Here is a 14,437-nt window from a genome sequence, read left to right as displayed (position 1 = left end):
GGCAAAAGGACTGGTTATCTTTTGATAAGTGAGTTTTCCAGGAGATAAGGACATTTTAGACAGTATTTTAGTTTCTATTTTCAATTAACATTAATTAAAAGTTATGCATTTATTGTAGGAAGGTCATACTGCCTCGTTTGATAAGAGACTTCTGTCTTCTGTTAACAGCTTCATGTGTATCTTCTGTTCTTCCCAAACTGAATGTATTATACATAGGAGCTTCTTGTTCTTCAACCTGCTTTTTTTTCACTCAACAGTGTGCTATAGCCATCTTTTCATGTCTGATGTATATTTTATCTACAAATTTACCTTTGTTTCCATAGTTTTCCATGGTAGGCGTTCACCATTTTTTTTTTTTTTTTTTTTTTTTTTTTTGAGAAGGAGTCTTGCTCTGTCGCCCAGGCTAGAGTGCAGTGGTGCGATCTGTGCCCGCTGCAACATTGGCCTCGCAGGTTCAAGCAATTCTCCTGCCTCAGCCTCCCAAGTAGTTGGGGCTACAGGTGCCTACCACCATGCCTGGCTAATTTTTTGTGTTTTTAGTAGAAACAGGGTTTCACCATGTTGCCCAGGCTGGTCTCAAACTCCTGGCCTCAGGTGATCTGCCCTTCCTGGCCTCCCAAAGTTCTGGGATTACAGGTGCGAGCCACCGCACCTGGCTTTCTCCATCTTTTACTAAACATTTTTCTACTGTTTTACTAAACATTTTTTCATATGCACCTTGCCTTTAGTCTTTGGAATTAAAAATACTGTTGTAATCGACACCTGTGTACATGGATAAAATATTCAAGTATTTCTGAATATAGTCATTTGAAAAGAGAGTACAGTAAGTACTTTACATGTATTGTTAAATAAATATTGTCCCCACTGTTTTACCTGGTACTTAAAGTGTTTATTTGTATCAGACAAATTCATAAAAGTTATTACTAGTTTGTAATGTTTCTTTTTATAAAGAATGGGCATACAATTTTATTAAATATCTTTTAGTGTCCTTTGAAATGACCATGTTTTTTCCCCTTATTCTATTTTTATATGTATTACAGTAGTCCATCTCCACCATTAAACTAGCTTTGCGTTTCTGGGATTAAAAACTCATTTGTCATTTGACATATGCTAACGCTGACATTCTTTGAGTAAATAAAATAAAAAACAGGAGTATACCAATATCCACCAACATACCCTGCTGCTTTATTCTGGTTACTGACTGTGCTTTCTGTCTGAAATTGTCTGCTGTGTCCCCAACAGATGACTCTATTTAGTAACTACAGACCCTGAGTCAGGCTTTCAGAATACCCTTCTTTTTATTTATTTAGTAGAGATGAGATCTTGCTATGTTGCTGGCCTTGGTCTCGAAATCCTGGCCTCAAGTACTCCTCTCTCCCCTGCCTCCCAAAGTGCTGGGATTACAGGCATAAGCCACTGTGCCTGGCCAGAATGCCCTTCTAATGATGCTTCCATGGACTTCTCGTTTACTCTGATTTTCTTTCTCTTGTTTTTGAAGCTGTTCCTTTAGAGGTGAGACCATCTTTCAAGTGGGTGAAATCAGCTGTGAATCTCCCATTGCCTCTGTGTGCTTCCCACAGCCTAGTAAATCTTCTCCTTGCTCCTCAAGCCCTGAAACATTTGGGCCTCCACTCACCTGTCTTACTCTCTGTGGGGAGCCTTGCCTCATAATTTAGAGTCAGATGAAGACCGGTGGAAATGAACTGCCTCATATTTTCTCTGTCTCAGCATATCTTCCTGTGTCACCTATTTTCTGCAGGTTTGGATAAAAGTCTCTCCTGATAATCCTCAAAGCCTGATGGGGACACCTATTCCTGGAGAACACTCTGCATTCTGAAACTCATTCTGTCCTAAATGGGTCCCGTATCTCCTCTCAACAGCAGAGAAATACAACAAACATTCCTGTAGGCCTGGGACTGTCACTTCCCTTGTATCTGTTCATGGACCACAATACCTTGCCTGCTTCAGGGCCACAAGTGTTTATCATCTCTCTCTTGTCTGTGCCCTGCATAGAAGTGATCTGCCCTCACATCCAACACTCCAGTTTAGACTCCAGTAAACTCTTACTGGTCGGTTCGAATAGCCTTTTAATAACTTCCCTCTATCTTTCCACTTGCTTTATATTGACATCATATTCATTATTTCCCCTGCATCTTGCTGCCTGTATCATGGATGATGTCTGCATCACAAGGACCAGGATGCCATCTAGGAACAATAGGGCAGTGATCTGGGAGGAACCCAGGTCCCGAACATTGTGTGGAGTACAGCTGTCCTAAGCCTGGGACTGCACTGTGTGTGTGTTTACTTTAACCTGAGCTTGTGAGAGCTCTGGGTAATATAAATAGAATAGCTCCTTTAGCAAGTGTCTTATTCAGTTTGGGCTGCTATAACAAAAACGCCCTATACTGGTGGCTTAAATAACAATTTATTTCTCATAATTTTGGAGGCTAGGAAGTCCAAGATCCAGGCACTGGTAGATCTGGCATCACGTGGGGGCCTGCTTCCTGGCTTGTAGAAACAGAAAGTATAAAATGGTATTTGCCAGGGGCTGGGTGAAATGAGTTATTGTTGAATGGGTATAGTTTCCATTTTGTAAGATTTAAGTTAAAAGAAAAACTGTAGCCAAATTAAATTTAAAGGAGTTTAATTGAGCAACGAATGACTCGCTCCCAGAATCATAGCAGATTCAAAGAGACTTCAGTGCAGCCACATGGTACAAGAAGATTTATAGACTAAAAAAGGGAAATGATGTACAGAAATCGAAAGTGAGGTACAGTACAGCTGGATTGGTTACACGTTGGTGTTTGCCTTATTTGAGCACCGTTTCAACACAACAGTGTATTCCTATTTGAAGTATGGCCTCTGGGATTGGCCAAGACTCAGCCGTTGTTACAGGCGCACACTCCCAAGTTACGTTTTCAGTCTTATCTACGTATTAAAAACGTAGGTGGCACTTCATCCACAGAGACTCACTATATAAGTACAGAGTCCTTCTCAGGCCATATTAGTTCACTTTAACAAAGATGAAAAGTTCTGGAGATCTTTTGCATCGCAATGTGAATACTTAAAGCGACTGAACTGTACACCTAGAAATGATTGAAATGGTACTGTTTTTTAGATATGGGGTCTTGCTTCGTTGCCAAGGCTGGAGTACAGTGGCATGATCAAGCTTGCTGAATGTAACCTCGGACTCCTTGGTTCAAGTGATCCTCTTCCTTCAGCCTTTCAAGTAGCTGAAACCACAAGCGTGTACCACTATGCCTGGCTAATTTTTATTTTTATTTTTTGTAAAATAATAAAACAGTGAGACAGGTCTCACTAGAGTGCCCAGGCTGGTCTTGAACTCCTGGCCTTAAATGATTCTCCCACCTTGGGTTCCCAAAGTGCTGAGATTACTGGAAGGAGCCACCATGCTGGAGATGGTACATTTAATGTGTATCTTATCACACTTTAAAAAGCTAGGTTTTCTAATGAAAAGGAAGATAGGAGAGTCAGAGAAGGAGATGTGACCATGGAAGCAGAGATTATAGACGTAGGGCCAGGGGCTGTGGAATGCAGGCAGCCCCTAAGAGCTAAAATAGGCAAGGAAATAGTCTCTCCTAGAGCTTCCAGCAGGAACACAGCTCTGCTAGTTTAGCCTCTATTTTAATTTGGTAAGCTCCATTTTAGACTTTTGACCTCCATAACTATAAGATTATAAATGGGTTTTGTTTTAAGCCACTACGTTTGTGGTAATTTGTTATGGGTGGTGATAAGAAACTAATATATTACGTATTTTCCTAAAGTCATATTTTATATTTTATTACTTGGTGCTGTATATAATTTATTTTAATTTTGTAATACACATAACTGTATTCTTTCTAACGTACCTTATTTCCAGAAACCTGACTCGAGCTAATGTTCAAGTGGTCAGGGAAGAGAGCCTTAGTTCACCACCCTGTAGCTCTTACCTGCATCTGGTTGAGCCTACCAAGAGGATAATCTAATATTTCCCCTAAATTATGTTAAAAACAAAAACCATAATAAAATATCGACAAACTTTTCCAACAATAAACACTTGACATTTCAAAATCTGAGTCTTGGGATAAGGAGTGACAAATGTCGCAAGTTAGGTGGGACGACTTAGCAGAATAAAATGGTGGTGAGAAAGTCAAGCTTTAGAGTTAGTTAACCTGAGGTCAGACCTCAGCACTGACAGACACACTGTCTGACCATGGGCAAGAGCATCACATAATTACTAAAAGTAGTCGTAACTTAGGCAATTGTGGGCATTAAATAATGCAGCTGACTTAAATGTTTAGGCAACGTCCTTAGCACCTATTATGTGCTCAGTAAAAGCTGCTGCTGTGTTGGTACTTATTGTTATTTCCGTGATTCTTGATTATGAAGCCGAGTGCAAGGTGAGCAGCTTTTGCTGTTTTCTGTGTACCATCTACATTACAGAGTGTTAAGGTCACCTCACAGACTGCCTGCCAATGCATGATAGCTGTCTTTTGTGGCTCAACCCTGAATGGAGAGAATACTTGAAATATTGCCAAAAGTCTGACCTGATTTATGTCATGGAAATGAAAAACTAGTCATTTGACTTCTTTCCACACCTATCTGCACGCAAAAGGTCAATAGAAAGATCTCTGGGCTCTAAACTAGAATCCTGTCAATGAGATTACAGTAGTTCCCCCGACCTTCAGTATTATATTCCAAGAATATTAAATGGAAACTTCCTGAAATGAACAATTTATAAGGTTCCCCCCCACCACATAACATGGATGTACAATTTATAAGTTTTAAACTGCATGCTGTTCTGAATAGTGTGATAAAACCTGGCTCTGTCCTGCCCTGCCCTGCATGGGACATGAATCATCCCTTTGTCCAAGCTGTATACATTACCTGTCCATTACTGTACGGGAAAACACATGGTGAATATAGGGTTCAATACTATCCATGGCCTCAGGCATCCACTGGGGGTCTTGTAATGTATCTCCCATGATTGGGGGTAGGATTACTGTGCACACACTCCTAGTGACCACCATTACCAACGATAGTCATTTAGGAGGACACGCTTTAAACATAAACATTTAAGACACAAGCAAATTTTTGGAAGAGAAGAACACAAAACATATTTTAATGCCCCAAAACAAAAAACCCACCAAGCAGATTGTATGAACTGATATATTATGATGTTCAAAAGATGTTATTAATTGGGGAATGCAAGCTATATAGAATTATATGTAAGGTGTGATTCAATTTTCGTGAAATAAGATCATATATACTTATGTATGTACAGACATCTGAAATATTCACTTTCTACACTGTCCTGGTTTTCATAAACATATTTTACAGTGCATATGTTTAACATTAGCAATTAGAAAAGCGGTTAAGATAAATGTTATTGCCACAAGCATTTTTAATTTCAGTTTGTCCTTGGCTGTTACAGAGAACTGATACAAAAAATGATCCTGTGAAGAATTTACATCTTCTGCAAAACTGCCAGTATCAGTCAGCACTAGTAGGTTGTACACAGCAGAAGGAAATTTATTGGCCCTTATCACTGAAGAACAGGAAGGGTGGTTGGATCTGGCCTTAGGAAACTTATAAGCAGCCAAGATTGGCTGGCTCTGTCTCTACTTCTCTTTCTCTTTGTAGGTTGACCCATTGTGCTCCATGTTTACATCCTTGTGGCTTCCTGACTGGAAAGTCTTATCCCTATAAGCACAAGTCGAGAGAGTCCCAGAGAAGGATTCTGTTTGGCTTGGCTGGATCGGGGACTAATTGCCAGGGTTAGGTGTGTGGAGTCTTCTCATTGGCAGCCCCCATACCTCCCTAGTATCATAAGGCTAGAGTTGGAAAAATGGCATTTCCCAAAAGAAGCATGGCTCGACTCTGGGCAGACAGAGCTATATTATTATTATGTAACTTGCAGGGATACCTTGCAGCATCTGTTATAAAAGTTCCTCGGCAATTAACTTGCCCTTGAGCAAAGGCTCTGAGACAGGACGGGTTAGCGTGCATGGGAAAGACAAGAAGATGAGGAGCTCTGTTTAATACAGATATTATTCTGTATAAGAAAGTAGCCACAGACAACGTTGAAAGCTTCTCAGGCTGAGAACAGATGGTAGACAGGCCATAAGTCCCAGTCAAAGAAGTTTAACTAGATTAATTCATTTCTTTTAAAGTTTAATTATAAGTAATTTTATTTTTTAACCCAAAGATTTTAAAGTCTTGAGAGCCTCAATTTCAAGTTTTACAAAACCTGGGTTTTCAGGACCAGAAGCCTCACTATTGGAAAGTAAATACTGTATGTAAATCTTTATTGAATGTCAATTAAATGATTCTGTTAAACATGTGACAAGACTGAGTGACTAAGGAGTTCTATCAAGATACCTTTACATCCTTACTGTAATTCTGAATTTTAACTGGTACCATCTAAATAAGTTTTGATATGAAAAGATTTTATCCTATGGAGTTCATAGGAAGCTCTTTGTTTAAGGTTGTAATCGTATCAGTAAGCTGAGAAGTGGCTCATGGCTAGTACATTTTTTTATCTCTATGGGTGTGTTCCTTGGCTCCAGTGGACTTTGGAGAATGAGTAAATGGATGGCTTCTTGGGGGGAGAAAGAGGGAGAAAGAGAGAGAGAAAGGGATACAGAATTTCAAAGATAAAAAGATAATAACCACACAGTGAATGGAATCACAGATCAATGTTTGTTTATGTAATTCTAAATAGCCTTCTCTTTCTCCAGCGCCATGGCCATTGTGTTCCACTGTGTTCCTGGGAAGCCTCATGTCATCTAACATGTACAGGAAGAGAGGGTTAACTGTGTCCACTATAACAGCACTGTTTCACTAGTGCAGCTTGGGTCAGTTAGAATTCTGCAGAAAAACTTAAAGCAGGGCTGAGCTTTGTCTTTTGTGGACTGGCTATCTGAATTTCTAGATGAACACACCACAGATAACAACCAGTGACTCTGGTGATGCTGCATGGCAGTTCAGTACACTGGCAGCCTTGTTTCTTTTCTATTCTTTTTTAGCATTTTCTCAGAGCAGTGCTATATCATGGTGTTTATTTCCTAGAAAGCATTGAGAAATATTAGGGTTTTCTTTTTTTAATCCAATGAGTGATATATCTTGAATATAGAATAGACATATATGTACTATAGTATATTGTGTGAGCAAAGCTGAAAAGGAAGACAAAGGGTAAGAAAGCTTTGGCAAAGGGAAGGAACTGGTTAGAGAACTTTTTTAAATTTCTGAAGACATGAGGACATTTTTTTTTTTTAGCAAAAAAAGTATCAAGAAGTATTTAGTATTTAGTTAGCTCTGTTCTTCACGAAGTAATGCTTTATGCTCCCAAATAAATTACAACACCATCATAACCATAATGATAGTATTGGTATAGTATTTACTATGTGCTACTCAGTATTTTAAGTATCTTTACCCATATTGATTTATGTGATCCTCACAACAACCGTATGGAATGGATCTATTATTGACCCCATCTTAGATGCAGATGGAAAATCTGAGGCTTAGAAGGGTCAAGTAATCTGTTTATAACTGAGTACCCCATTTTTCTAAGAGAAAGAGAATGAGTTATTTTTTAAATTCTTTTCTTTTTCCTCCTTTCCCCCATTCCCCACTTCCTATTTATTTCTTTAGAAATGTAGTTATCACCTTTACCTTCCTTTCACTAGACAGTCTCTACACAGCAAGCTTATCTAACTGTGCTTACTTAGAAGTTCCAGAGCTAGAACCTGCTCCCACTAGGAGAGTATCTCAGGAGACAACAGTCTGTTTACATTTATAACCGGAAAGTATGCCCACGACAGGACCCTCCCCTACCCAGACAGTATCGCAGACAATGGCCAGTTTACGATCTAGCTCTGCCTGCGATAGCACCAGCTTGACCTCTCGGTAGATATAAGGCACCAATGCCAGTCACACAGACCCCCACCTGCATGCTGCTTATGCCAAGAAACCTGCTTTCTGCCCCAAATGTGAAGCAGTACCCTTCAAGGCAGGAGCCTGTACTTCTTCCCCTAAGCTAGCTTTGGAATCAAAAGTGACTTTCTGTATAGCAGACCTTGCTCTTGTCCATTGGACTCTGCAAGCAGCAAGTGACTGAACACGTGGTTCAGTTACATGTCCATGGCACACAGTAAACAGTGGTGCCTAATAGTAGCACTCAAGCAGGGTGGCTCCAGAGTCCTTCCTCTTGACTAATACTTGATCGACAGTTTTTCCTTTGCTACATAACTCAATGTTCTAGAAGATACTTAACACACCCATGATTTCACATGGCTGTATAGACACTGAGGGGACTTTTGCTGAATCTCAGAGACTCCAGATCTCACAGAGCAAGTACATGGAAAGGATGAGATACAAACTCAAATAGTCTCAAATGAACCCAGCCTCATTCTCCTAGTCCACGGTTTTCTCCCTAAAGGGTAGCAAAACTCTAAGCCAGCAATCACACTTCTTGGAACTTAGTGTATGAAACGTTTATACAAGGGTACAAAAATATACATATATAAGTGAAAGTTCTTTAAAGCCCTCTTTGTAATATGAAAAAGAAAAAGCTGGTAATGATCTAAATGTCTTTCAGTAAGTAAATGGTTCAATCATTATAATACAGACATACTATGATATCTTGTGAAGTGTGTTTATATGTGCTAACATAGAATGGTATTTGTATAGTATTTTTAAAGTGAAAAGAGCAAGTTAAAGGAGGAATTAAAGCCATTATTTAAAAAAGCCTTGGTTATAGGCTGGGCGCAGTGGCTCACACCTCTAATCCCAGGACTTTGGGAGGCCAAGGTGGGTGGATTGCTTGAGCCCCGGAGTTCAAGACCAGTCTGAGCAACATGGTGAAACCCCATCTCTACAAAAAATACAAAAATTAGCCTGGCAACGGTGGTGTGTACCTGTGGTCTCAGCTCCTCGGAGGGCTGAAGTAGGAGGAACCTTTGAGCCCAGAGGTGAGCCATGATCACGCCACTGCACTGCAGCCTGGGTGACAGAGCAAGACCTTGTCTCAAAAAAAAAAAAAAAAAAAAAAAAAAGAAAGAAAAAGAAAAAAATCTTGGTTATATAAATGTGTTTTTATTCTTTCAATAAATATCATTAGAGCACTGACTATGTACCAAGCACTGCTTTAGAAATTGGGGATGCCATGCTAAGACCAAGTCCTTGCCCCTCATGGGTGGTGGACTATAGGGAGAGAGAAACTGAACAAGGAAATAATTAAATACTTTCAGACGATTGCAGGTGCCCTGAAGAAAACTAGGCAGTGGAGTTGGGGTAGGGCGGCTATTTGAGGTTGTGTAGGAAGGAATATTTGAGGAGGGGCAGTGTGTGCAGATGGTAGAAAAGAGCATCCCAGACAGAGGGGACAGGAAATCGGAGGTCCCTGAGTGGAAGGAGCTCACATGGCCTGGGAAGGTTTGTGGGGCATAGGCAATGAAAGGAAGGGGATTGACAGTGGGGCAGATGCCAGATTTTGTAGGACCAAGGGGGTCAAGTTCTATTCCAAGTGTAATGGAAAGACAGTGCAGTAGGCCAAAGCTCATTTTCATTTTGCATTTTAAAACAATCCCTCTGGTTCTCCTGGAAGCATGGAGATCAGTCCAGAAGTGAAAGTGGTGATCTAAGTGAGAGCAGATGGGGCTTACACCAGGGCTGCAGTATAAGGGCATGGGGAGAAATGATGGCATTTGGGATATATAACATATTCTGGTAGACAGGACTTACTGATGCTTTGGATGTGGGATGTGAGAAGAGACGCCTCAAGAAAAGGCATCTCTGTGAGCAGAATCCCGCATCAGGCAGAAATGGCACCCACCAAATGCTCAGGCATGGGGAGGAAGTGCCAGCGACAGTGTGGCTCTGTGGCAGGTCTGTGCGGGAAGCTGTGCCCCCTGCAGCTGGCTCTTTTGGAGGGAGGTCTGAGGCCACCACACCGCCTCTCTACTGCCTGTACTGATCTTCTCCCTCCTGCATCCTCCACTGTGGGCCTTTTCCTACCATCCCCTTCCTACAGGTGCCTGATGCTATGACCATGTTACACTCTTGGCCACTCTGCAGAGCTGCCCACTGTCCTGTGCTTTGCACCCATTCTTTGCAGCCTCCTGGAGAACCTCTGTTCAGCTTTCAGAACTCCCCTCCCTCCCTCCCTTCCTTTTAAATGCATTTTAAAAATTGGAGATGGGGGTCTTGCTTTGTTGCCCCGGCTGGCCTCCAACTCCTAGGCCTAAGTGATCCTCCTACCTCAGCCTCCCAAAGTGCTGAGATTCAAGGAGTGGTCCACTTCGCCTGGCTGGGACTTTTGTTCTTGATATAACTAGTCAAATTTAGAATTTTACATTTTTTTGTTTTTATATATAATGGCATTTTTCTCACTACTGAAACTATCCAATATATTCATGGCACTTGCCTTCAGGGCATGTTCAAAGCTGTGTTCTTGTTCTAAAAATGTTCAGCCGAATCAAATGAAATTTCATATCTCTGTGTACCCACTCTCCATATATATGCCCATCCACCCATCTGTCTCTCTTTCTGTTTCTACCTTTCTGTTTCTTCAAGCCTATTGTTGTCTCAATGTCTTACTCTTGTATGTAGTGTTGGAACACAGAGGTTGTCCTATGTCTGAGGACACCTTCTTTTCCACATTTTCACTGTTGTCATAAATATGACTCTAGGAGAATTTTTAAGACCTAATGTCTGTGTTGAGGATACAGGCAAACACACAGGGTCTCATACTCTGTTGATGATGGCATAAATTGATACAATATTTGTGGAAGGCAATAGGCAAAATCTATTACATTTTAAAATAGGCAAAAACTGTTTGGTCTCACATTTTTTACTTCTAGGAAATGAGATTAGAAACACATTAACACAAATAAATAGTTGTTTTCAGCAATACTGGTAATTTTGAAAGGAAAAAATTTATATTTCCACCATTATAAGAAATGGTTAATCATGACACAGCCATTCAGTAGAATATTGTGTAGTTATTGATAGCAATAAAATACTGATATAAAAAAAATGCCCAAAATACATTGGATAAGAAAAACAAGTTGTAGAACTTGTTTTAATATAATTCCATTTTTGGTTTTAAAAATGTAAATTATATATAAAGGTAGATAGATATTTTAGGTTATGAAAAAATCAGACTAAGCCAGGTGTGGTGGCTCACACCTGTAATCCCAGCACTTTAGGAGGCCAAAGTGGGTGGATTGCTAGAGTCCAAGAGTTCAAGACCAGCTTGGGCAATATGACAAAATCGCATCTGTACAAAAACAAACAAACAAACAGACAAAATTAGCTGGGCGTGGTTGCATGAGCCTGTAGTCCCAACTACTTGGGAGTCTGAGGTGGGAGGATTGCTTGAGCTTGGAAGGCCAAGAGTGCAATGAGCTATAATTGTGACACTGCACTCTAGTCTGGGCCACAGAGCAAGACCCTGACAAAAAACAAACGAACGAACGAACAAACAAAAAAACCAGAATCAGAGTAAAATATATCAAACCATTCATAGTATTTCTCTAAAGGCAGTGTGTGTGTCTGGGGGGCATAGGGAGAGGGGGTGAAGGGAATGAGCGGGGTCTGGGTATCTTATAAGAAACTTTTTACTTTATACACTTCTTTAATGTTTATTTTTCAACAAATATATATGACTTCTTCTTTTTAAAAATTAAAGTCATGTTGAAAAACTATGTTACAAATTCACAACCAGTTTATGAACATTGATATAGTTAAGATACTCTCAGAATGTCTTCCTTGAACAAGTAAAAAAATAAAGAAGAAAAAGAAGATACAGTTAAGATAGAGAACATTTTTCCACAACCACAAGGATGACTCATGTTGACATTTATAGCCACACCCACTTCCCTCTCACCCTATTCCAGCTTTAATTCCTGGTAAACTACTGATCTGTTCTCCATTTCAAAAATGTTATATAAGAGGAACCACACAGTATGTAACCTTTTGGGAATTAGCTTTTTTGTCCACTGAGCATAATCCTCTGTCTATTCCTCCAGGCTATTCATGTGTCATCAGTTCATTCCTTTTTCTTTTCTTCTCTCTATTTTTTTATTTTTTGAGAGGGTCTTGCTCTGTTGCCCAGGCTGGAGTACAGTGGCACCATCTCAACTCACTTCAACCTCTGCCTCCTGGGTTCAAATATTTCAGCCTCCTGAGTAGCTGGGATTTACAGGTGTGAGCCACCCAGTTCATTCTTTTTGGATGATGAATAGTATTCCATGGTGTGGATGTATCATAGTACATGCAATCATTTGTCATTGATGGCCATCCGTGTTGTTTCCAGTTTTGGACTCTTATGAATAAAACTGCTTTAAGTGTTCATGTACAGTTTTTTTGTGAACATGGTTTGTTATCCCTGTGGGATGTATGCCCACGTATGCAATTGCTGGGTCATATGATAGTTGTATATGTAGTCCTTGAATCCACAAAGCTGGTATGACTCTCCGTTTATTTAGATCTTCTTTGCTTTTCGTAAGTATTTTGTAGTTCCAGCATACTAGCCTCATGTTTTGTTAAATTTGCACCTAAGCATTTTATTTTTTGAATGATTGTAAATAGGTTTTTTTTTTTTTTTTTTTTTTTTTTTGAGATGGAGTCTCACTCTGTCACCCTGGCCGGAGTGCAGTGGTATGATCTCAGGTCACTGCAACCTCTGCCTCCCTGGTTCAAGCAGTTCTCCTGCCTCAGCTTCCTGAGTAGCTGGCATTATGGGCACGTGCCACCATGCCTGGCTAATTTTTTGTATTTTTAGTAGAGATGGAGTTTCACTATGTTGGCCAGTCTGGTCTTGAACTCCTGACCTCACGTGATCCACCTGCCTCAGCCTCCCAAAGTGCTGGGATTATAGGTAGGAGCCACTGCACCTGGCCAGTATTCTATTTTTTAATTTCAGTTTTCACATTTATTGCTAGTATGTAGATGTATTAACAATGATTATATTAATTGATTTTTGAACACTGAACTAGCCTTGCATCCTTGGAATAAACCTCATTTCTTTTTTTATATTGCTGAATTGTTTTTGCTAATATTTTGGTAAGGACACTTGTGTCTATATTCATGAGGGATATTGATCTGCAGTTTTCTGTTTTTGTACTGTCATTGTTTGGCTTCGGTATCAGGTTATACTAGCTTCATAAAATTATTTGGGAAGTATTCCCTCATCTTCTATTTTCTGGAAAAGATTGAGTAGAATTGCTGCTAATTCTTTTTTTTTTGAGACGGAGTTTCGCTCTTGTTACCCAGGCTGGGGTGCAATGGCGCGATCTTGGCTCACCGCAACCTCCGCCTCCTGGGTTCAAGCAATTCTCCTGCCTCAGCCTCCCGAGTAGCTGGGACTACAGGCGTGCGCCACCATGCCCGGCTAATTTTTGTATTTTTAGTAGAGACGGGGTTTCACCATGTTGACCAGGATGGTCTCGATCTCTTGACCTCATGATCCACCCGCCTCGGCCTCCCAAAGTGCTGGGATTACAAGCGTGAGCCACCGCGCCCGGCCACTGCTAATTCTTTAAATTTTTTATAGCACTCTCCAGTGAAGCCACCTGGACCTGGGGATTTCCTTTCTGGGAGTTTTATATTTTTATTTAGTAGTCATAGGGCTATTCAAATCACCTATTCCATACTGGGTGAGTTGGGGTAGTTTGCATTTTTTGAAGAGTTGATCCTTTTCATTTCAGTTGTCAAATTTATGTATGTAAAATTCCTTATCGTATTCTCTTATTATCATTTTGATATATGCATGGTCTGTGGTGATAGTCCCTCATTCACTCTTGATATTTGTAACTTTTCTCCTTTTTCTTTGTCAGTCTTGCTAGAGACTAGTCCATTTTATTGATCTTTTCAAATCAGCTTTCTGTTTTATTGTTTCTTCCTATTGTTTTTTGTTTTCGATTTTACTGAATTCTGCTCTTGTCTTTATTATAGGATCACTTCTACTGGTTTTGGTGTTTGTTTCCTGTCTTCTTTCCCAAGGTTCTTAGGTTTGTAGCTAGATTATTGATTTCAGGCTTTATATCTTTTCTATTAGAAGTATTCAGTGCTAAAAAAGTTATTTTCAGTGGTGTTCTAGTGGTGTCCCACAAATTTTGATATGTTGTATTTTGACTTTTATTCAGTTTAGTATATTTAAAAAATTTCCCTTGAAACTTTTTCTTGGCCCAGGAGATATATAAAAGTTTGTCGTTTAGTTTCCCAGTGTTTGGGGATTTTCTATTTTTCTACGATTATTTTTTTCTGTTTTTTCTTTTTTTTAAATTTTTAAATTTTTTTCTATGATTATTTTTTAGTTTGATTCCATTGTGATTAGAGAATATACTCTGTATGATTTAAATTCTTTTAAATTAGTTGAGTTTTTATTTTTTAAATGACACAGAATATAGTTTTTCTTGATATGTTGCATTGG

At 39.7% G+C, this 14,437-nt stretch overlaps 1 long non-coding RNA gene across 1 annotated transcript; it reads left to right on the top strand.

The window, feature by feature from the left end:
• The first annotated feature begins 668 nt into the window (after nucleotides 1-668).
• Nucleotides 669-2,773, top strand: LOC116524111. The gene is made up of 2 exons (XR_004257182.1): nucleotides 669-1,512; nucleotides 1,760-2,773. It is a non-coding gene; the product is annotated as an uncharacterized LOC116524111 (long non-coding RNA).
• Nucleotides 2,774-14,437: the final 11,664 nt, after the last annotated feature.

The sequence above is a fragment of the Sapajus apella genome, unplaced genomic scaffold (genome assembly GCF_009761245.1).
Source record: "Sapajus apella isolate SASKATOON/1434 unplaced genomic scaffold, GSC_monkey_1.0 scaffold44, whole genome shotgun sequence".
NCBI lineage: Eukaryota > Metazoa > Chordata > Mammalia > Primates > Cebidae > Sapajus > Sapajus apella.
This window is presented reverse-complemented; position numbering and strand designations above follow the sequence as displayed.